The following is a 23,776-nucleotide window of genomic DNA, read 5'->3' as shown; positions in this document are numbered from 1 at the left end:
AGCAGAAACATTAAAAAACAATAGAAATTATCATGCTCAAGGAGTTTCTCTGGCCTGCTTCTCCCTGGCAGCCACGTTCCGTGGTGGGAGAAAGGGCACAGGCACGTGGGGAGCCCTGGTCCGCCCGTCAGACCACCCAGCTCACGTTCTCTGTGTTTCCAGTGCAGCCTCCTGGTCTTCGTCTGGTTTCGTTAACTATCTGGTGGGAAGAGGACGTGTTCTAATCCATTTGACTGATTGTTTCTAGCATTCCGGGATGTGATGGTTAGTGTCTTAGTGGGATGTATGACTAATTTCCTAGGATTGGCATCCTCGGGTGAACTGATAAAAGCAATTTGGAGTACCCCTGCCACTGAGCGTCAGACCCTGAGCTGCGGTTCCTCAGCGTAGTGCCCAAAGACCAGGAGTTTTCTTCCAAAAGGAAACTCTGATCTAATAAGGTGCTGCTCTAAGTAAGGAAGATTTAATAATTAACACTTACATTTTGGTTCACTCTGGGGGTTTTTCCCCCTCATACTCAATCATTGGGGAATAAATCGGGGTAATTGGGTAGGTAAGAGTCCTTACATAGGATAGCTTAGGGGGTTGATGCAGGAATACATACTAAAACTGATAGGCAAATTATAAACTTTATTGGCATGTATATTTTTCCAGGAAAAACATAGATTTCCTCAGATTTTCAAGGCAGCCCATGATCAAAAAAGATTAAGACAGAAATTTAGATGTTCTTATGTCAATGCTATATAATATGAGGTTTGGATGGTAGAAACCTTTTATTACCCTTGAAAATGTGGAGAAAATAAGTGTGTCTATATTCACCCCAAATCAAGGTCTGTGAGGACATTAAGTTTAGTGTTTGTTTGACAACCTTTGCATGGAGGGGTAAACTGGGACTTGCCCCGCATAGGTATCCCTAATGGGCATCTGTTGATAAAGTCGTGCTCACCCACAGGAGCAGCAACCCCAGACCCACCCTTCCGGCTTCCTCCCCAAATGGCCTCTCACGACTGTGCCATCTGAGATCCTCCGTGGACACTTCTGGCTCATTTGTTTCTGTATAAAAGCAGTCTGCATTCCTCTTGGAAGACACCGTTCGTGCCTCCCTACTACTGGGAAATATTAAACAAAAAATAAAGACATTAAAACAGGCTCTACCAAAGCTAATGATTTTATGATCAAGCTAAGTTTTATCGTGTAATGAAGAAAAAATCACTTTTTTACAAGAAGGTCAAGATTGCAAAGGTATATTTAACATTCTGCCTTTAGCCAGCAAGTTTGGATTTATATTTTTACAGTATGGATTCATAATGTGGTTTAAAGTGCTGTGGAATTCATGGACATTGGCCAGATTCAGATGATGTCAAGATCTAAAACAGGTACAAAATGACCAACCTTGGACTGTGTCTAATCCACAGGCTTGGGGGGGGGGGGTGTGAACCATTGGTGTTTAATTTTTAAAAAGTTGGGGACAGCACATAAATTTAGCTTCTTTCAAAAAAATGGAAGACACAGCAACACTGATATGACTGAGCCACAGGAGCTGGGGGCTCCAGTGTGCGCTAGCCACGGGAACTGGGGGCTCCAGTGTGCGCTAGCCTACTCCCCTCCAGCCTGCGTTTCCTATGTTATCTGTGTTTTAAGCCAAACACTTGGGACCAATTAGGTCGTTGTGTGCTAAGCTTGGATTTGGTCCTGGAGGCGGTAGGGAGTTATGAAAACGTTTTATTTGGGGAAAGTGAAATGATCCAATTTATGGGAAATGGACTAGCAGGAGGTAACACGGGAGGTAGAGAAACCACCCGAGATGACGGCAGTCATCCAGGCAGGAAACCGTGAGGGCCTGAGCTGAGGCCCAGCCGTGGGGCTGAAGGGGAGATGCGTTTGGGAGCTAGCTCTTAGAGAGGTGGGAGCCACGGGACTTAGTGGATTCGAGGTTCGGTCCAGGAAGACTTGAAGAGGGATGGTAGGGCCGTTCACTGTTGTCAGTAATGACGGGCACTGCCAGATACAAGTAGCCAGAGGGTGTTGTAGAAAGCCACGGAGAAAGCCTACGTGATGACTTGAACACACTTTTAATTCAGGTCCGACAGCTGCCGCTGGTCTGTGGGCTCCAACTCGGGCTGTGTGAGAGGCTGCAGGAGTGGTCACTGTTACCTTTATTATCTCTCAGACTAGGAAGGAGCATGCTCTGCGGACCTAGAGCAGCAGTTCAATAGAAGAGTGGATCAGACTGCTCGAGAGCTGCTGCTTTTTCTTCTTTTTTTAAATCGGAGGGGCTCAAACCCTTAGACAGCATCTTTAGGGAGGCCCGGGCCTGTGCCTCCCCCAAGAGCATCCCTCCAGGGGGTTGTTGTTTTCTTTGTTTTGTTTTTTATTCAGAGACAGAGCGAGAGTCAGAGAGAGGGATAGACAGGGACAGACAGACAGGAGCAGAGAGAAATGAGAAGCATCAATCATCAGTTTTTCGTTGTGACACCTTAGGGCTACAGCAGACCGAGTAACCCCTTGCTCAAGCCAGTGACCTTGGGTCCAAGCTGGTGAGCTTTGCTCAAACCAGATGAGCCCGCGCTCAAACTGGCAACCTCGGGGTCTTGAACCTGGGTCTTCCGCATCCCAGTCCGACACTCTGTCCACTGCGCCACCGCCTGGTCAGGCCAGGAGGTTATTGTTGCTTGTGCACTCACCCCACTGATCTTTTATCTGACCTGTCACTCTCTTATTTATTGCTGCCTGGTTTTAGTTCTTGAGTATCGCTAGATGTCAGCTTAGCATGCCTCCCTCCTCCCAACTTGAAATACTCCCATTCCCATTATCTTTTCATCTATTTATAAGAATCTTTTTCTGTTTGTAGAATTTCTGTTTTCTCTAAGAAAAGAATAAAATGTATTACTTCCAGTTTTTATTATTGTCCAATTAATCATTGGGTAAGCGCTGCCAAGTAGAATCAGAATTGTGTATGTTGGGGGAGGGGGTATCTTTGTTGGCAAGATCAATTTGATATTGATCCACTGTGAGTTGTTCTTGTCCTGTTTTTTCCCTGTGCTTCCCAATCTGAGCCGAAGGATATGTAATAAAATAAAACCATGATTTCCTGCTAGTATAATTTAAAACAGGATGCAAAATGGCAAGAGAGAGCCCCTGTTTTATTTCAGTTCCGATACAGCTTGATGAATATCTATCTACCGCTGTTGATCTTGTAATGTAGGTAGAGAGGCACCGTGTGTTTTTAAATCCAGCTTTAATGCTGTGAACAAAAGCGGAAAGATGACAAAACTGTCTGCTTCCACAATGCCCTGCTCCAAGAGAGAGCTGAGCTCTGCCACATCATGAATCACTGGTGACCCCCTAGCAGGTTATATGCTGGGTTTGCTCACAGGACCAGCGTCTCCTGTTCAGAGAGAATTCTTTAGTGGACTAAAGAGGACACTTAGTGCCCTGGCTGGTTGGCTCAGTGATAGAGCGTCGGCCTGGCGTGCAGGAGTCCCGGGTTCAATTCCCGGCCAGGGCACACAGGAGAGGCGCCCATCTGCTTCCCCACCCTTCCCCCTCTCCTTCTTCTCTGTCTCTCTCTTCCCCTCCCGCAGCCAAGGCTCCATTGGAGCAAAGTTGGCCCAGGCACTGAGGATGGCTCCATGGCCTCTGCCTCAGGCGCTAGAATGGCTCTGGTCACAACAGAGCGACGCCCCAAATGGGCAGAGCATCGCCCCTGGTGGGTATGCTGGGTGGATCCCGGTCAGGTGCATGCAGGAGTCTGTCTGACTGCCTCCCCGTTTCCAACTTCAGAAAAATAAAAAAATAAAAAAAAAGAGTACACTTAGCTATTTGTATTCATCAGATTCTCTTCATGCATATGTGAAGCATTTGCTCCTGAAGCTTTTTTTCCTACTACATGGGGAGCATTTCCTTGGAAGAAGACTGGGAAAACCTGAGCTAATCTACGACTCCCTCCAGACCTTTAATGGCATCTCAAAGAGCACTTACGGTAAAGATGCTGGAATACATAGAGCCTTCCAGACCTTCTCAAACTCTAATCCCAGCGCTCTTCACTTCTCTCTGGAAAAGGAAAAGGGGAAGGATACGCCTTCCCAGGGCTCTCTTATTACCCGCCGCAGAGGATAGATTTACAGCCCAGCCAGCTTCTTCCTCGCTGTCTGTCCGCAGTGGGGTTTCATTTCTTAGTTCTGAAGCTTCCTAATTACTGAAGCCGCCAGAAGAAGAGCACTGTAAGGACACTTTGCTCTCTGAAGGGACGAGGCTGCCTCTGGGTAGGGAGGACTAAGGGGGATGTTACCTTCTGAGTTCAATCTGCGTGCTTCCAAGCAAGGGTGCCAAAGTTACTGCCGATGGGTGAATGCTGGGAATCCTTCTCCTTTCTGGGGAAAGGAGGCTGTGAACGTGAAAGGGAATTTCTGTTCGGTATTACCCAATGACCCCCTGAGCCTAGGTGAATTCTCTCCTGCATATTCCTTTCCAAGGAAGTTCTTCACTGATATCCATGATCTAATCTGAATAGCATGCCACTCTGGGAGTGTGTATTTGTGCGAGGAATATTATAAGATAAGAAGTAAATTTTGGTTCATTCATTGTGCTGACTTATTTGCAATAACAATGCTAGAGTTTCCCCATGTGGTTTTTTTTGTTTGTTTTTTTTTTTGTATTTTTCTGAAGCTGGAAACGGGGAGAGACCCGGCACGCCCACCAGAGGGCGACACTCTGCCCACCAGAGGGCGATGCTCTGCCCCTCTGGGGCATCGCTCTGTTGCGACCAGAGCCACTCTAGCGCCTGGGGCAGAGGCCAAGGAGCCATCCCCAGCACCCGGGCCATCTTTGCTCCAATGGAGCCTCGGCTGCGGGAGGGGAGAGACAGAGAGGAAGGGCGCTTCTCCTGTGTGCCCTGGCCGGGAATCGAACCTGGGACTTCTGCACGCCAGGCCGATGCTCTACCACTGAGCCAACCTGCCAGGGCCTTTTCCCCATGTTTTTAACTTTGAAACTCTAAACAGGCAACCTGATAATCAGATTGAACCTTTGTGAGGCGAAATGGCTAGCTATTAAAGACACAGGCTCTGGACCAGACGTCCTGGTCTCATCCTGGCTCCACTGCTTTCTGCCTGTGGTCTCAGGTGAGCTATTTAACATCTTTGTGTTTGCTTCCTCATCAACAAAACAGTCATGATGTAAATTCAAATCCCACAGAATTGTGGTGAGCACTGCAGAAGTTACTACATGTAGTGAAAAGCATGTCACTACCACACACTGAATACTCAGTAAAATTTAGCTCAAATTAGAATTCAGATAGTCACAAATGAGGGGTAATAACCATTCATAAATCGGCAAGTGAGTCAACACAATTACTCTCACATAAAGATGCTTAGGTGTATGGAACCCAACATTTAAGTGATATGATACAAGATGTTCTTAGGCTCTTCAAAATCCTTTGAAATCGAGTGTGGCTAGGTCCCTGCAAATCACCCATTTTCCTCTCATTTTAGAGCTGAGGAAATAGGATGTCAGAGAAGTTAGATGACTGGGGTAGGATGTCAGAGAGGTTAGATGACAGCAGTAGAAGACTATTTAACAAAAAAAGGAGTAGGAGCAAGTTAGCTTCTCAGCCCTCACCCAGCCTACTGTTCAGTACACTCGCTGAGTGTGACCAGAGCCAGCACGACCAGCACTGGAAATCCAGCCATGGAGAGGGAGGAATCACGGACTTGATGAAACCCAGTCAAGGTTTTATGGAACTGGGTTTGTTCATTCCACAATCACTTGTTAGCCACGCAGTATCCGTGCTGCGTTTTGGTGAGCAGGCTTGGGGTCGCTTCTTTGACATGTAGGAACACTGGAGTCTCAGGTAACCTGTCTCAGTTCATGTCCTAAGATATGGTGCATAGCCATAGTCACAGATGAAAGGGACCTCACTGGACAACAGGGTGGCAGTAAGGCATGATAGGTAAACATGGGGTTTACAGTCACCAGATGTGTCCTGACTCTGCCACTTACTTTTGTCATTTCATTGTCATGAAGTAGGGATGATGTTAGCTGGGCTCTCAGAGCAGGACACAGAGTTGAGGTGAGAGATTGAGGCCCCCTTTTTTTATTTTTTATTTTTTTACAGGGACAGAGAGAGAGTCAGATAGAGGGATAGATAAGGACAGACAGACAGGAATGGAGAGAGATGAGAAGCATCAATCATCAGTTTTTCGTTGTGACACCTTAGTTGTTCATTGATTGCTTTCTCACATGAGCCATGGCCGCGGGCCCTCAGCAGACTGAGCAACCCCCCGCTCGAGTCAGTGACCCTGGGTCCATGCTAGTGAGCTTTCTGCTCAAGCCAGATGAGCCCGCAATCAAGCTGGCAGCAACCTCGGGGTCTCGAACCTGGGTCCTTCTGCATCCCAGTCTGATGCTCTATCCACTGTGCCACCGCCTGGTCAGGCATGAGCCCCCTTTTTAAGGGCCCCTCCCCATTTGGTTCATTCTTCACACCCTGTTTTATTCTTCTCTGAGCATCTTTATGATGAAGAACAGCTGATCTGATGCCAGTTTTTTCTCATCTCATATTCCAGATATCTGAGGCACTCTCCTGGCTGCTTGACCTCAGTATTTTATTTATTTATTTATTTATTTATTTATTTATTTATTTATTTATAGATGGATGGATGAATGGATGGGTGGATGGAGGGGGTGTGTAGGGTATAGTCAGATTTAGGCTTTTAGCTTTTTCCTGTTTGCTGTTTGGGTTCTGTGCAGCTCTGATGTCCCCATATTTGGATGTTGGGACACTAGGCAACAGAAGACATCTATGAATTTGAGGAGAGGAAACCTCAGAGTCAAGATTCCAGATGCACTCAGGCCCATCTAGAAATATGTATAATGCTCATTGTCCAGAAAAACTGTTCCAGGAGACCACCATCAAAAATAAGAGCACTGTGACCACAGAAAAGAAAAGAAGGGAGGAGGGGAGGGGGGCATAAAGGGAAACAAATATAGGGTGATGGAGGATGATTTGACTTTGAGTGATGGATACACAACATAATTGACTGTCCAAATGATGTGGAGATGTTCTCTCTAAATCTCTGTGCTCTAGTTGACCAATGTCATCCTGTCAAATTTAATTGTCTAAATAAAAATAAATAAATTTTAAAAAGAGAAAGAAAAGAAAAACCAAAGGTCTCCTTCGACCTCTTTGAAATTCCTCGCTGTGTTGGGATGTGAGTTGTTATGGTAACGACAGCAGAAACTGTAGCTGGTTCTGAGGAGAGGGAGAGATGCATAGCTTTATCAAGTTCAGAAAATAATGACTCGTGCACCCAGAGCTGGAGCTACCTCAGGTGCTCCAATAATGCTCATAGGCACTGCAAGATGAAAAACCTTGTAAGACGCCACAGTGGAGTTATGAGTAACTAAAGCTAAGGCCACTGAAAGAAGTAGGAGGGGAGGGAAGAGGAAGAACACAGAGCTCCTGACGGGGGGCGCGGGGGCGGGGGGTGAGGATTGAGTAATGTAAGAGGAAGCACTGTGACAGTTATAAAGTGCTACATAAATACAACTCCGTATTAAAAACCATGAAAGACCTAGTGACAACACATAGGCAAAAAAGCACATTATTACTAAACATTTAAGATTAGGTATCTGATGAAACACATATTAGAAATGCTTATTAAATTGTAGTTAACTTCTAACATTTCTTCTATATAGTCAGCCATTATTTTTATGATATGCATTTCGTCTTTTTGTTACATTTTTAATGGTGCTTCTTTGGACGTATGCTCATGAATGCTGAACTTAATCTTTGTTGACTAGAATGAAATTTGACCTCATATTTATTGTTTCCCAGCTGTGAGTTACTTGAGGACACATCCTGTTCCTTGAGGTCTGTAAGAATGTGTGATGTTTCCGGGGCAGATGGCATCGTCCCCAGTTTGGTGTCAAAGAAACCAAGGTTCACCAGATGAGGTGAGGTCACTTGATCAGAGTTGGTGAAGTTGATAAGTAGAATTGGAATTTGCATAGATTTTCTAACTCTAAATTCAGAATTCCATCTGCTAGGTTATGCTCTCCTTGATACCTTCCTCTTGGTGAATAAAAAGCCTTTGCAGCTTCTGGGCTGCGCAGAGTAAAGGCTGTGTTTTTCCAATGAAGCCAAGCAAGTTGACAAGCCATAATTCTGAACTTCCTCAGGCTATATTCAGTTTACTGAATTGCCATCTGTCGTTAAATTTTCTCTAATGAAGAAGCACTCACTTTTCAGGAAAACTCAGGTGATATAATCACAGAAGAACATCCACTTACCTAAAGCAATATAATTTCATGGTTTTTAAAGTGTCGTATCCAGACCAGCTGAATTAAAATCAACTGGGAACTGGATAGAATGCAAATCCTCAGGCCCCACCCCCGATCTATCTACCAATCAGAAGTTCTCTCTTGGAGCCTGGCAGTCTGTTTTCCAGTGAGTCTGGTGTCCACTGAGGTTAGTGAATCACTTCCAAAATCTAAGGGGAAACCTGACGTCTGTAACTAAAAAGCTGTGCCCGTATGTCTCCACCCCAGCCAAGCTTTGGATATAGGAGTGTGTCCACTGAATGCTGAGCTCTGTAGTAAGCACATGCTAGTGGAAGGGACGAAACGGAGTCTGATGCCCAGGTTCCCCGGCTACCATGTGGGAAAAAGAAAATATATATATTTTAAGGCAATGGCTCTCATAGTCAAGAGCTCAATGATTATGTTTTAGTTATTAAAGGCTTTTCTTCCTCTATTCTTAAAAAATCTTCTTTACTTAAAAGTTTGAAATGAACTAGTATCTCTGGATTTTGCCTGAAATCCACAGAGCAAATCACAGGTGATGACCGAAGTATTCTTCCTCCTCTTCCTTTGGGGGCAAAGCTGCTTCCCAGGATGCAGTTAGCGGTAATTTAGCAGTCTGGGGATTCTCCCTACCCCTCCCACCGCTCCCACACCCATTTTGCAACAACAGAATCGGGGTGAGTTGTCTGAAAATAGTGAGGAAGGTGTTCAAAACCACTCCTCCAGGGCCATGGCTACAAGGCTATCTTTGTTCAGTTGACTTTGCTGAGTAGCAGCTAGGAATGCCTTTACATGGCTTCATTATATATTTTTTTTTCTTGGAAAATTCCATCTTTAAGAGTATTTAAAAGGTTTATTTAGCATTTATATTCTCCTTTCTGAAAATGTTGCAAAATAGCCTTAACTTCAGTCAATTATATTTTTTTATTTTCCTCATTCCTGTGTAACTTGGATTACATAATGTAAGTTCTTCAATTATTAGATATAGATGTAAATTGTTGAGCAACTGTCCATTGCTCTGTGATGCCTTAAATATAAATACCATTCATAAAATATGCTAAGAATATACCATAATTTACAAGGAACAATACTATAGCCAGCAATAAGTTTCACTCCCAGGAAAAACGGGCTTTGGTCCTGGGCTGAAGCTCTCACTATTTCAAAAGCTGGCTGAGTGTCACAGTGACATGCTGATCATAAATGGTAGTAGAGTCATTATGATTTTCCTATGCAATTATGTTCTATTAAGCAGGAACATCGCCAATTTTAGTATCAGCAAATAAAACAACTAATGAGTGCACATCCTAAGGGTGATCTCAGCTCTATGTTTCCTGCCTCATGATCTCAGCTAAGGTTTATGACTGAGGTGACAGTAAAGAAAAATTTGCTGTGTACAAATAAACAATTAGGGTGTGTGTGCATGTGTGTGTGTGTGTGTGTGTGTGTGTGTGAGAGAGAGAGAGAGAGAGAGAGAGAGAGAGAGAGAGAGAGAGAGAGATGAGGCTAGTTATCTAAGCTGTGCCACACCTGGACAGTGAGGAGTTGACAGAATGCTGTCCTTGGAGACAGAAAACTCAAATTCAGTCCTATTTCTTCCATCTCCTAGCTGTGTAGCCTTGAGCAACTTAAGTTGGAACCCTGCATGTCAAGAGAGCTAACTTCCTGAGAGGTTTATTAGGAGAAAGATACTGACTCATGGAAAGACTTAACCTTTACTAGCTAAGAGCCCAACAAAATGTGGCACCTGCTACAGATAGCTCGCTGTAATCTACTCCAAGCTCTGGGTCATTTGCCATATCGCATGCGATACACGAGAATGTTCGAGAAAACTTTCCCCAGGCTTACAGTCCTGGTTCTGCAGGTGACCCAGTTTCTTCCCTGAGCAAGATTAGGAAGGCAGAAAACAGATCGAACTACTCGCTTTCCCTTCTTCCTGCTGCTGAGCACATCATGAAGACACGTGACTTTTCTCCGTCAGCTGTGATAGAAGCAGACCCTAGTTTGATGGGTGTAAAGGGTAGTGAATGAAGACATTTTGTTGGCACAGGTCACAGAAGAGCTTGTCCCGGAGCCAGCACTTAGAGCAGGTTCCCCAGCTTCCTGGCGGGAGGAGAGACATCAGTCTTCCCGCAGGCCACTTCTGTGGGAGTGTAGGCGTTCCCGGAAGCTCAGCTGCCCGTCGCTGCCTTGACCCTCACACTGATTGTGTGGTCTCTTAATCCTGGAACTCGGGCCTGGCCGGTTGGCTCAGCGGTAGAGCGTCGGCCTGGCGTGCGGGGGGGCCCGGGTTCGATTCCCGGCCAGGGCACATAGGAGAAGCGTCCATCTGCTTCTCCCCCCCTCCCCCACTTCCTCTCTGTCTCTCTCTTCCCCTCCCGCAGCCAAGGCTCCACTGGAGCAAAGGTGGCCCGGGCGCTGGGGATGGCTCCTTGGCCTCTGCCCCAGGCGCTAGAGTGGCTCTGGTCTCAGCAGAGCCTCGCCCCGGAGGGGCAGAGCATCGCCCCCTGGTGGGCAGAGCGTCACCCCTGGTGGGCGTGCCGGGTGGATCCCGGTCGGGCGCATGCGGGAGTCTGTCTGACTGTCTCTCCCCGTTTCCAGCTTCAGAAAAATACAAAGAAAAAAAAAAAAAAGGAAATTCTGGAATTAAATTTCATCATGCTCAAACTAGCTAGAATGGTTCTTTTCTACAGCTAACCTCTGACTGATATAAGACAGTAAGGTTTTAAAGAAAATATATATTAGCTTCATTGAAAAATAACTGACAAAATTGTACATATTTCGTGTACAAAATGATGGTTTGATATGCATATATAGTGTAAAATGATTACCACAACCGATACCTCATCCATCACCTCACAGAGTAAACTCGTGTATGTGTGTGAGAGATAAGACAGTTTAAGATCTACTGTCAGAAAATTTGAAGCATATAATACTGACTATAGTCACCGTGCTATACATTAGATCCTCAAGACTTATTTGTCTTGTAACTGAAAATGTCTACACTTTGGTCTCATTTTCCCACCTCCCTTACCCCCCCCCCCAGTTCCTGGAAAGCACCATTCTACTCCATTTCTATAAAATTGGCTTTTTTTTTTTTTTGAGATTACACATATAAGTGATACCATACTTTGTCTTTCTCTGATCTGTTTCATTTACTTCATTTAGCATCATGTCCTCCAAGTTCATTCATGTTGCAGCAAATGGCAAGATTTCCTTTTTTAGAGCTGAATAATATTTCAGTGTGTATAGGTACCACATTTTTTAACCCATTCATGAAAAGGCAACCTGCAAAATGGAAGAAAATATTTGCAAACCACATTATCTGTTAAGGGGGTTAATATCCAAGAAATATTAGGCACTCTTACAAATCAATGGCAAAATAATAAAAATAATAATACTATTCAAAAATGGGCAAAAGATCTGAAAAGCCATTTTTCCAAAGACACACAAATGGCCGATAGGTACAGGAAAGGTGCTCTCACTAATCAGGGAAGTGCACATCAAAATAATGAGATATTACCGCACACCTGTTAGAATGACTATTCTCAAAAAGACAGAAGCTGACACATGATGAGAATGTGAAGAAAGGAAACCCTTTCTATTCCCAGTGTTGGTAGGAATGTAAATTAGCACAGCCATTATGGAAAGCAGTGTGGCGGTTCCTCAAAAAATTAAAAATGAAACTATCTGATCCAACAATCCACTTCTGGGTATATATCTGATGGAAATTAAATCAGTATCTCAGAGAGAGATATCTGCATCTCCATGTTCATTGCAGTATTATTCATAATAACCAAGATGTAGAAACAACCTAAGTGTCTGTTGATGAATAAAAATGGTTTTTAATAACAAGTACTAACACTATTTTCTGCTGTAGAATATATGATTTGTTATTCATAAGCTGCATTCTTGTCTATTTGTTTTTTTTCCATATCTTCTGATTACCTTCTCTGCATTTTAAATCTAGCCCCCACATGATAAATCTATCTTTTGAAGGAAAAATTAAAAAGAAGAATTTCCCCAGGATCTTTGGTAATTGAGTGTTGTGAGTCTGCAACCTAAGTTCCAGTAATTGGGTTTACCTGCAGGCGGCTTAGGGGCAGAAGAGGAGCAAGAGGAGGTGGCTGAGCCCAGTGAGATGTGTCATTTGGCAAGTGTGGAAGCATCTATTCTTTTGGGGCTTATGGGTGCCAGCCCCAAGGATAATCAGCACCTAGAAGCCATCCTGCAGGGTATATAGTTGGATGTTCTTTCTGACTTATGTGATTCATTGTCAAGTAGCAGCTACACCTGCTTTTCAGGCTCTTCTTGAGGTTCATCTGAATCCTGTTTAGCTTTCGCTGATCAGTGTGAATTCTGTTGTTTGCATCTCAAAATCCTATTGCAACAAGAGGTGATTGTATAGTCTGTCTCGTGATTTTTACCTGGCTTAGCTCTATACTATAGTCCAGGGGTCCCCAAACTTTTTACACAGGGGGCCAGTTCACTGTCCCTCAGACCGTTGGAGGGCCGGACTATAAAAAAAAACTATGAACAAATCCCTATGCACACTGCACATATCTTATTTTAAAGTAAAAAAACAAAATGGGAACAAATACAATATTTAAAATAAAAGAACAAGTAACTTTAAATCAACAAACTGATCAGTATTTCAATGGGAACTATGCTCCTCTCACTGACCACCAATGAAACAGGTGCCCCTTCTGGAAGTGTGGTGGGGGCCGGATAAATGGCCTCAGGGAGCCACATGTGGCCCGCGGGCCATAGTTTGGGGACCCCTGCTATAGTCTATAGTATTTTTCCATGGCTCGCAGAATTATAAAAATTTGTACTAGAAGATATCTTAGAAAAACCACCTGGGAACCACCCCACTGCCTACCACTTTACAGATGTGGAATCTAAAGTAAAGAAAGGTGAATTAAGCCCTGGCTGGTTGACTCAGTGGTAGAGCGTCATCCTGGTGTGCGGAAGTCCTGGGTTCAATTTCTAGCCAGGGCACCCAGGAGAAGCGCCCATCTGCTTCTCCACCCCTCCCCCTCTCCTTCCTCTCTATCTCTCTCTTCCCCTCCTGCAGCCAAGGCTCCATTGGAGCAAAGATAACCCTGGGCACTGGGGATGGCTCCGTGGCCTCTGCCTCAGGTGCTAGAATGGCTCTGGTCGCAACAGAGCGACGCCCCAGATGGGCAGAGCATCACCCCCTGGTGGGCGTGCCGGGTGGATCCCGGTCGGGCGCATGCAGGAGTTTGACTGCCTCCCCATTTCCAGCTTCAGAAAAAAAAAAAAAAAGAAAAGGTGAATTACCTTGAAAAATAATGGGTCTGGACTCAGAGCATAAACTAGGTCTCGTTAGTACCAGTCGTGTTCATTTTAGTCTTCATCCTACTAGGCAGCACTCTCTACCAGAGAGAATATGCTGAGATACAAAGGGCAGGGTGCATGCTGAAGACCTTGATGACAGCATTAAAGGGTCTTTATTTAAGAATGCTCTCAATAAATCATCCTTATAAAAGGATATAAATTGTCTTGTTCCAGTGTGATCCCAATTTCAATATTTTAATAAGCACTTGAAAAGTACGTTTCACCCCAGAACTCTCACAATGTTAACTCAGAAACCTACCTCTTTAACAATGGCAAGTGACAGCTTATACAGTGTAGCAACCTGCAATCCTCTCTGAAATTTCTCATGGTTTTCCAAATTAAACTCTGTGGTGCTTTCATATGATGTTTAAAGGATATATTGTGATTGATTGATAAACTTATGGTGGCAAACCTTAATTGTGTTCATTCCAAGTTAACAGCTGATCTACTTAACTCTTTAATAATTTACATTGTATATACGTGCCTCTGTATTCCCCACTTGATACTTAATAAACTCAGGGCCCTGATAGTATTTTATTTTAATGTAACCTCTATGAGGGAAGAAAATTGTTTCTGTTTTCTTTTTTTCCACTATGAAATCTTCAGGGTCTGGAATAGTGCTTAGCAAGTAGTAGGATTTCAAGAAATATCCAGTGTTGAATGACTATAAAACAAGGCCCATTTGGAGCCATCTTGATAAAATAACCTTTGAATGCAAAAACAGATAAAATACTTATTCTTGGAATGCAAAAATAGCTATTTGCTTAAAATTTTTTTGATTTTTATTTTTTAGCAAGAGAAAGGAACAGATAATGGCAGACAGACAGGAAAGGAGAGAGATAAGAAGCATAAATTCTTTGTTGCTGCACTTTAGTTGTTCATTGATTGCTTTTTCATATGTGCCTTGACCAGGAGGCTACAGCTGAGCCAGTAACCCTTTGCTCAAGCCAGTGACCTTGGGCTCAAGCCATCGACCATGGGGTCATGGCTATGATCCCCCACTCAAGCTAGCAACCCTGTGCTCAAGCTGGTGAGCCCGTGCTCAAGCCAGCAACTTTGGGGTTTCGAACCTGGGTCCTCTGCATCCCAGGTTGACGCTCTACCCACTGAGCCACTGCCTGGTCAGGCTAAAAAAAATTTTCTTGTAAACATAACAGTTTGAACTTTATACCATTGCTATATTCACTTATTTGAACCTACAAAACTTACAATTTTATATGGTTATCTTTTATATAACTATTGTAATATACATATGCAATATTTATATATATATATATGGTACTTAATACCATCCCATATTAATACACATATCAATTACCTTATGCTTTTGAAGGTAGTATTATATTGGTTGTATAAATATACTATAATTTATTCAGTGTTTCTGTAAGGGCCAGTAGTGAAAAATTATAAATAATGGTGTAATAAAAACTTTATGTCTGAGACAGCACAACATTTACATGAGCTAATTCGTTTGTTTAAGAATAAATTTCTAGGGGTAAAATTGTGAAGCTAAAGTGACTTCACATTTAAAATGTTGATTGACGCTGCAAAATTACCCTCCAAAGAATTTATAACAATGTACAATCTCAATGGCAGTATATGAGAGTATATGTCTTCAATCTTATTAAGCATCAAAAATCATATAATTATGAAAAATCCTATTACTTCTTGATTATTTTGAGGTTCAGCATGTGTCAAAATAGTCATTATTTTGTGCTCAGTTATACTCCACTTCTATGCATCCTATAGGTGGGTCCTCTGAGAATGAACCATAGCCACGTCCTTTGTCACAGCGATGGTCTGAGGGGGCAGATCAGTTTAAGTTAATGCTTTGATCCTGCTTGAGAAAGGAGTAATTTTGGCTCACCCAAGCATCCCAGCTGGCCTGCCTCTAGCATCTCGTGTCCATGTAGACTCTGAAGTAATGCCAACAGTCTGCAAAGCTGGATGATTGTGTACTTGTATTAGAGTGTACATGCACAGAAAAATTTCTACAGACCTTCCAGATGCTGCGGGGAGTTAGTATTAAGGCCGGTGAATCCAACAGGAAGCAACATGATCAGGAGCAACGCTGTCATGTCCAGAAAGTGCATTTTGAAGATGGCAATTTTAAAACTAGAATGTTCAGGACGTACGTTAGAATCTCACTCCAGATGGAAGAACCAATGGCAGGTAGCCAGGTCTGTAAAATTTGATGCTGTCCTGTGTGCTGTCCTACTGAATCCAGTGCACGTGGCAATCATATGTCACAGTGAGCATAGTGGGTAAACTCCGGGGCTCTATGGACGGATTGTCTGGGTTTAAGACCGGGCTTTGTTATTTACTAGCTGTTCGTGACCTGGGAAAGTTACCACTCTGTATCTATTTCATCTACTTTAAAAATGAAGATAATAATAGTACCTACTTTATAGGGTTATTGTGGGAATTAAATGTGATGATACCTCTGAAGTGCTTAGAGCAGGGGGTCAGTAAATGGTATCTACTTTATTTAATGGTGTGGTATGTTGCTTGGATTTTAACACACAATAATACAGAAGGAAGGAAACTTTGCATCCTTTACACATTGGTGTACCAATTAAACTCTTCTAATAAGACCACTGATAACCTGAAAGGAAGAACATTTGAGCAGGCATTAAATACTGACAGGTGGACAGTACTGTCCCTAACACACAATCTACCACTACATCCTCTCCCTTCCTCTTTTCTCTGTCCTCCACTTATTTGTTTCTTACACCAAAACTTTGCTAATTGGTCACTTGGGTGCTCATCCTTCCTTACTTTTTGTACTCTTTCCCCCACAGATGTATGTGGAAGGGAAGGGGGTGGAGGGGAAAAGAAAGAAATATTTTAGGAGAAAACACACACTAAATTGTGCTCTCTATAGCCCAAGACTTTTTAGGGAAGGCCCATGTGCTATTATATGTTACTTACTTGACACTCACTTATTCATCGCCTGCCATGTACCAAGTTCAGTGCAGAGCATGAAGAAGAAATAGAAAGATTCCTAAGATTTAGTCCCCTCCCTCAGCGGAGCTCACAGAAGGACACAAACAACATGGTAGAATCCTAAGCTGGGGTGGTGATGGGGAGGCTGAGCCTGGAGCTGCTGTCTAGGTATTCTCCTGGGGAGCACCTGTCAGCCCATCCATTGGGCGTGGTCAGTTCCATTGGGCGTGGTCAGTTCCATTGGGCGTGGTCAGTGATGATAGTCTTGTCTGCGTTTGAAAGTGGGAGAATAGGTTCAGAAGTCCCATAAGAATAATTACTTTTGCTTCTTTCCTGAGCTACTATATGATTACAGTAAAAAGTTTCAAAAGAAAAGAAGAGACAAAATGAGCCATTAATACAACCACTATGGAGGAAAGTATGGTGGTTCCTCAAAAAACTGCAAATAGAACTACCTTATGACCCAGCAATCCCTCTACTGGGTATATACCCCAAAACCTCAGAAACATTGATACGTAAAGATACATGCAGCCCCATGTTCATTGCAGCACTGTTCACAGTGGCCAGGACATGGAAACAACCAAAAAGCCCTTCAGTAGAAGATTGGATAAAGAAGATGTGGCACATATACACTATGGAATACTACTCAGCCATAAGAAATGATGACATTAGATCATTTATAGCAAAATGGTGGGATCTTGATAACATTATACGGAGTGAAATAAGTAAATCAGAAAAAAACAAGAACTACATGATTCTATACATTGGTGGAACATAAAAACGAGACTAAGAGACATGGACAAGAGTGTGGTGGTTACCAGGGGTGGGGGGAGGGAGGACGCAGGAGGGACGGAGGGAGAGATTTAGGGGGAGGGGGAGGGGCACAGAGAAAACTAGATAGAGGGAGACGGAGGATAATCTGACTCTGGGCGAGGGGTATGCAACATAATTTAATGACAAGATAACCTAGACATGTTTTCTTTGAATATATGTACCCTGAATTATTAATGTCATCCCATTAACATTAATAAAAATTTTAAAAAAATGAGCCATTAATCAGTCTCATTGAAGAGGTCACAATAGATTATATTTTGATATTTTATTCTCTAAATGTTTAACGTGTATATTTCAGGGACAGTGTAATATATGCGTTAAATTTTCTTTCACCTAAATTTTCCCTTAACAAAATATTCTGAATACCTGTCATTAAAAATTATTATAATCTTAATGTCTATACAACAGTCCATTGGGTATATAAACTATGATTTATGTAATCCCTAATTAAAAAGAGATTCCATTGTCACCGTCGTATCACACCAAAGAATAGCCTTATTAAGTTGAGCATCCTTGATTACTTAACAGCCTTGACTGTTTCCTTAAGCTAAATTCTTAAAAGTGCAATGGATGAGTCTAACTTCACACATTTTAAAGTAAAAAATTTAAATTGTTATTAAAAAGCCATTTTGTCTTATTGTGGCAAGATGTGCATAACAACATTTACCATTTTGACCATTATCAGTGGCATTAAGTCCATTCACATTGTGTGCAACCGTGCCCACCATCCATCCCCAGAACTTTTTATCATTACAGAGAGGAACTCTACACCCATCAAACAGGAACTCTGCATTTTCCACTCCCCTCCATCCCTGGCTTTCTCTATCCTACTTTATGTCTCTCTAAATTTGTCTATTCTGGGTATCCTTTCTAGGTGGAATCATACAGTATTTGTTGTTTTGTGTGTGGCTTATTTCAGTTAGCATAATACTTTTAAGATTTATTCATCTTATAGCATGCATCAAAGCTTCATTGTTTTCTAAAGCCAAATAATATTCCATTGTATGTCTACACCAAGTTTTATTTATTCATTCATCTGTCGATGTGCATCTGGACTGTTGAGCAGCCACTTCTAAACCAACATGAACTCACTGAACTGACAGAAAAGATCCAGTGTTTTCAGTCTTGTTTGTGTGTGTTTCTATTTTTATGATTTTATTTATTTATTTTAGAGGAGGGAGAAAGAGAGAGAAGGGGGGAGGAGCAGGAAGCATCAATGCCCATATGTGCCGTGACCAAGCAAGCCCAAGATTTTCAACCAGCGACCTCAGCATGCCAGGTCAACACTTTATCCACTGTGCCACCACAAGTCAGGCCTGTCTTGTGTTTTGTCACAGCCTGCCTTGCTTTAGCTGAGTAGATAAGTGTAGAAAGAGCTGTCAAGGTTACTAGTTAAAGTCTATACAGAGATGAGCCAGTTACTGCAAACCAGCATAGGAAGTCATTTTTCTAAAAGTACTTGACCTGCCCCGGCCCATAGCTCACTTGGTTAAAGCATCTTCCTGAAGCACAGAGGTTGCTGGTTCGATACCCAGTCAGGGCACATTACAGGAACAGATCAATGTTCCTGTCTCTCTCGTTCTTACTCTCTCTAAAATTGGTAAAATAAACACTAAAAAATAAATAAAAATAAAAGCCACTTGACTCAACTAAACCAAGCTTTCTTTAATGAGTTACAAAAATAGCCTGATCAAAACATGATTGATGATGCATGATTAAATTAGAGGAAATACATAGATCTTTACCAAAAGAATTAAGGGTATTTTCGTATACGTATTTCAAATATTACATGTTTCATAGATGTACACTGGAGCCTAGTCACTTTTAATAGGAACTAAAAATTTAGCTTGAATCAAAAGAATCAATAAACTCCCGAGTTAAAGCTACTAGAAGTATTTGAATGTATAATAACTCTCCTCAAAAGCCTTTAATGGACAATGCTGGCAAAATGTTGATAATTGTTCAATGATGGATATATGGGGGTTCACTGTACTATTTTTGTCTACTTTTGTGTATGTTTGAAAATTTCCATAAATTTTTTAAGGAATAAACACTATTTATATAATGTCACCTTGGTTGGGAAACAATGCAATGTGTTGATTTATTTTTTTCTTATTAAATAGTGCATTGCCGCAATCTTCTGTGACAGAGAACTTTGCTATAAACTTGGCTTGGTATCCAAGTCTTTTTCTTTTCTGTGTCAGGTGTTGGTACAGAAAAAACTTCCTGCCCCCAAGCCTTGACAGGAGTGTTCTGAGCTGTTCCCTTCTCCTGAACTGAGAGCTGAAACCTAATCTATTTCCAAAGCATCATTGGCCGCTGAGTCCCAAATTAAATATCTCGGTTAGTTTGGGAGCCTAGAAAGCTTTTGTGAACGATTTATTATACCAAATAAATGCTACACAGCTGTTAAAAGTAGGATTCCTTGCATATCATCTTAAAGCATACTTAGCTTTTAATGTTTAGGGGCTTGAAAGGTAGGCAGGTTTAGAATCTGAGGTTCATTCCATGGCAAACAGTGTAAAATGTTAGAGTAATTTTTTTTCTGTCAAGTCCTCACGTATTCAGTGACTTAAATTATACTCCATTACTGGAAAGATGAAAGCGCTAATTTTAAGGCCGTAACAACAGTGCAGCTGAAATCGTGAGTGCCTCCAGCCTCTGCTAATAGTCAGAGCTCTTTGAAGGAAGTGGCACAATAGACGGGAGCGATGGACATGCTGTCAGCCTTTTAGCCAGTGATTTTGTGGGCTTAAAATTGGTCGAGTCTTGATAATTGCTGAGAATAGTCAAGAGACCAAAGATGTCCCTTGGCAATCTTGGAATCAACAATACGGACTGGTATTTTAAGTGGCATAGTATTCAGAAACCAAGGCAGATGTTGAGAGATATAAGACTTCAGTTTCCGGAAGAATTTATCTAGACATCCATGCAGTGAGGACATGCAGTTAGAAAACTGGTAAGTAATTACCATATTTCCCCATGTATAAGATGTACCCTTTTTCGAAAAATTTGAGGTTTAAAAACTGGGTGCATCTTATACAGTGGTTGTAGATTTTTTTTTATTTGCATATCCTGCTTTTTCACACAAATAAGGAGTTGTATGAATTTTATGATGAATAAAACTTGAGCTCAATAACTTCATTTAATACATTTTTTCCCCAAATTTCGGGCCCCAAAATTAAGATGAATCTTATACGTGGGAGCGTCTATACATGGGGAAATACGGTAGTGCTTTGTAGTGTATGGAGGACTCACTTTCTGTAGAACATTCCAGTGTTGTATTAGGGCTTAGGAGTTAAGGTAAAGATAGAGGCCTAGTGTCTGTTTTCAAAGTAATCGGCAGGTAGATAAATCTTTGAGTCCATATAAAGTATAGGAAGATTTTCCTTAGGGTTGCTCTGGCACTCCAGATTCAAAGTGCTAGAAACCCAACCTGTACCGGCCTAGGTAGAAAACAGTTGGCAAATTCCAGAGTACAGAAGAGACAGGAGTGGAACTGACGTGAGCACAACTGAACCAGGACTGAACTCTCTTAGATTCTTAATCTCTCTCTCTCTCTGTCTCATCATGTTGGGTGGGGGGGTGCTGGTGAAATATTTAATCATTTTAAGCATGCCATTCAGTGGCATTAAATACAAGCACGTTGTTCAATCACAGCATCTAACCACTTCCAGCCATTTTCATCGTCTCAAACAGAAACCTTGTACCCATTAACAATAACTCCCCACTCTTCCCCTTTCCCAATCACTATTAGATTTTCTGGCACTATAAATTTGCCTATTCTAGGTAACTTATACAAGCAGAATCATAAAATATTTGTCCTTCTGTGTCTGGCTTAATGTTTTCAGGGTTCATCCACGTGGTAGCATTTATCAGAACTTTATTCTTTTTTATGGCTGAGTAATAATTCATTGTATGTATATACAACATTTGGCTTATCCACTTATCTGTTGATGGACATTTGGACTGTTTGCATCTCTTGGCTATTGTGAACAGTGCTGCAGTGAACATTGGTGTACAAGTATCTGTTTGAGTCCCTGCTTTCCATTCTTTTATTTTATTTTATTTTACTTTATTATTAAATTTAATGCAGTGACATTGATAAATCAGGGTACATATGTTGAGAGAAAACATCTCCAGGTTATTTTAACATTTGATTATGTTGTATACCCCTCTCCCAAAGTCAAATTGTCTTCTGTCACCCTCTATCTGGTTTTCTTTGTGCACCTCCCCTCCCCCACCCCCTCTCTCCTTCCTCACCTCATCCCCCCTCCCCCCATCCCCCACCCCTGTTGCCATCACATTCTTGTTCATGTCTCTGAGTCTCATTTTTATGTCCCTTCTACGTATGGATTCATATAGTTCTTACTTTTTTTTCTGATTTACTTATTTCACTCCGTATAATGTTATCAAAGTCCATCCATGTTATTGTAAATGATCTGATGTCATCATTTCTTATGGCTGAGTAGTACTCCATAGTATATATGTACCAAAGCTTTTTAATCCAGTTGTCCTCTGACGGATACTTGGGCTGTTTCCAGATCTTTGCTATTGTGAACAATGCTGCCACAAACATGGGGGTGCATTTCTCCTTTTGGAGCCGTTCTATGGTGTTCTTGGGGTATATTCCTAAAAATGGGATAGCTGGGTCAAAAGGCAGTTCGATTTTCAGATTTTTGAGGAATCTCCATACTGTTTTCCACAGTGGCTGCACCAGTCTGCATTCCCACCAGCAGTGCAGGAGGGTTCCCTTTTCTCCACATCCTCGCCAGCACTTATTCTGTGTTGTTTTGTTGATAAGCGCCATTCTGACTGGTGTGAGGTGATATCTCATTGTGGTTTTAATTTGCATTTCTCTAATGATTAGTGATGTTGAGCATTTTTTCATATGCCTATTGGCCATCTGTATGTCCTCTTTGGAAAAGTGTCTACTCATTTCTTTTTCCCATTTTTGGATTGGATTGTTTGTCTTCCTGGTATTGAGATTTACAAGTTCTTTATAAATTTTGGTTATTAACCCCTTATCCCTTATCAGATGTACTGTCAAATATGTTCTCCCATTGTGTAGTTTGTCTTTTTATTCTGTTCTTTCTTTAGCTGTGCAAAAGCTTTTCAGTTTGATATAGTCCCATTTGTTTATCCTGTCTTTTATTTCACTTCCCCGTGGAGATAAATCAGCAAATATATTGCTCCGAGAGATGTCGGAGAGCTTACTGCCCATGTTTTCTTCTAAGATGCTATGGTTTCACGGCCTACATTTAAGTCTTTTATCCATTTTGAGTTTATTTTTGTGAGTGGTGTAAGCTGGTGATCTAGTTTCATTTTTTTGCAGGTAGCTGTCCAATTTTCCCAACACCATTTGTTAAACAGGCTGCCTTTACTCCATTGTATTTCCTTACCTCCTTTGTCAAATATCAATTGTTCATAGAGCTGTGGGTTTATTTTTGGGTTCTCTGTTCTGTTCCATTGATCTATATGCCTGTTCTTATGCCAGTACCAGGCTGTTTTGAGTACAATGGCCTTGTAGTATAACTTGATATCAGGAAGTGTGATACCTCCCACTTATTTCTTCTTTTTTAAGATTGCTGAGGCTATTCGTGTTCTTTTTTGGTTCCATATAAATTTTTGGAATATGTGATCTATATCTTTGAAGTATGTCATTGGTATTTTAATTGGTATTGCATTGAATTTATAGATTGCTTTGGGTAATATAGACCTTTTAATGATGTTTATTCTTCCTAACCATGAGCACGGTATATGCTTCCACTTGTTTGTGTCTTCCTTGATTTCTTTTATCAATGCTTTGTAATTTTCCGAGTACAAGTCTTTAGTCTCCTTGGTTAAGTTTACTCCTAGGCACTTTATTTTTTTGGTTGTAATAGTGAAGGGGATTGTTTCCTTAATTTCTCTTTCTGACTGTTTATTGTTGGCATATAAAAATGCTTCTGATTTCTGAGTATTGATTTTATATCCTGCCATTTTGCTGAATTCATTTATCAAGTCCAGTAGTTTTTTGACTGAGACTTTAGGATTTTCTATATACAATATCATATCATCTGCAAATAATGATAGTTTTCTTCTTTTCCAACTTCAATGCCTTTTATTTTTTCTTCTTGTCTGATTGCTATGGCTAGGACTTCCAGGAGTATGTTAAATAAGAGTGGTGAAAGGGGGCACCCCTGCCTTGTTCCTGATCTTAAGGGGATTGCTTTTAATTTTTGCCCATTGAGTATGATGTTGGCTGTGGGTTTCTCATAGATGGCTTTTATCATGTTGAGGTATGTTCCCTGTATTCCCACTTTGCTGAGAGTTTTAATCATGAATGGGTGCT

The sequence above is a fragment of the Saccopteryx bilineata genome, chromosome 7 (assembly GCF_036850765.1).
Source record: "Saccopteryx bilineata isolate mSacBil1 chromosome 7, mSacBil1_pri_phased_curated, whole genome shotgun sequence".
NCBI lineage: Eukaryota > Metazoa > Chordata > Mammalia > Chiroptera > Emballonuridae > Saccopteryx > Saccopteryx bilineata.
Note: the sequence above shows the minus strand (reverse complement) of the source record.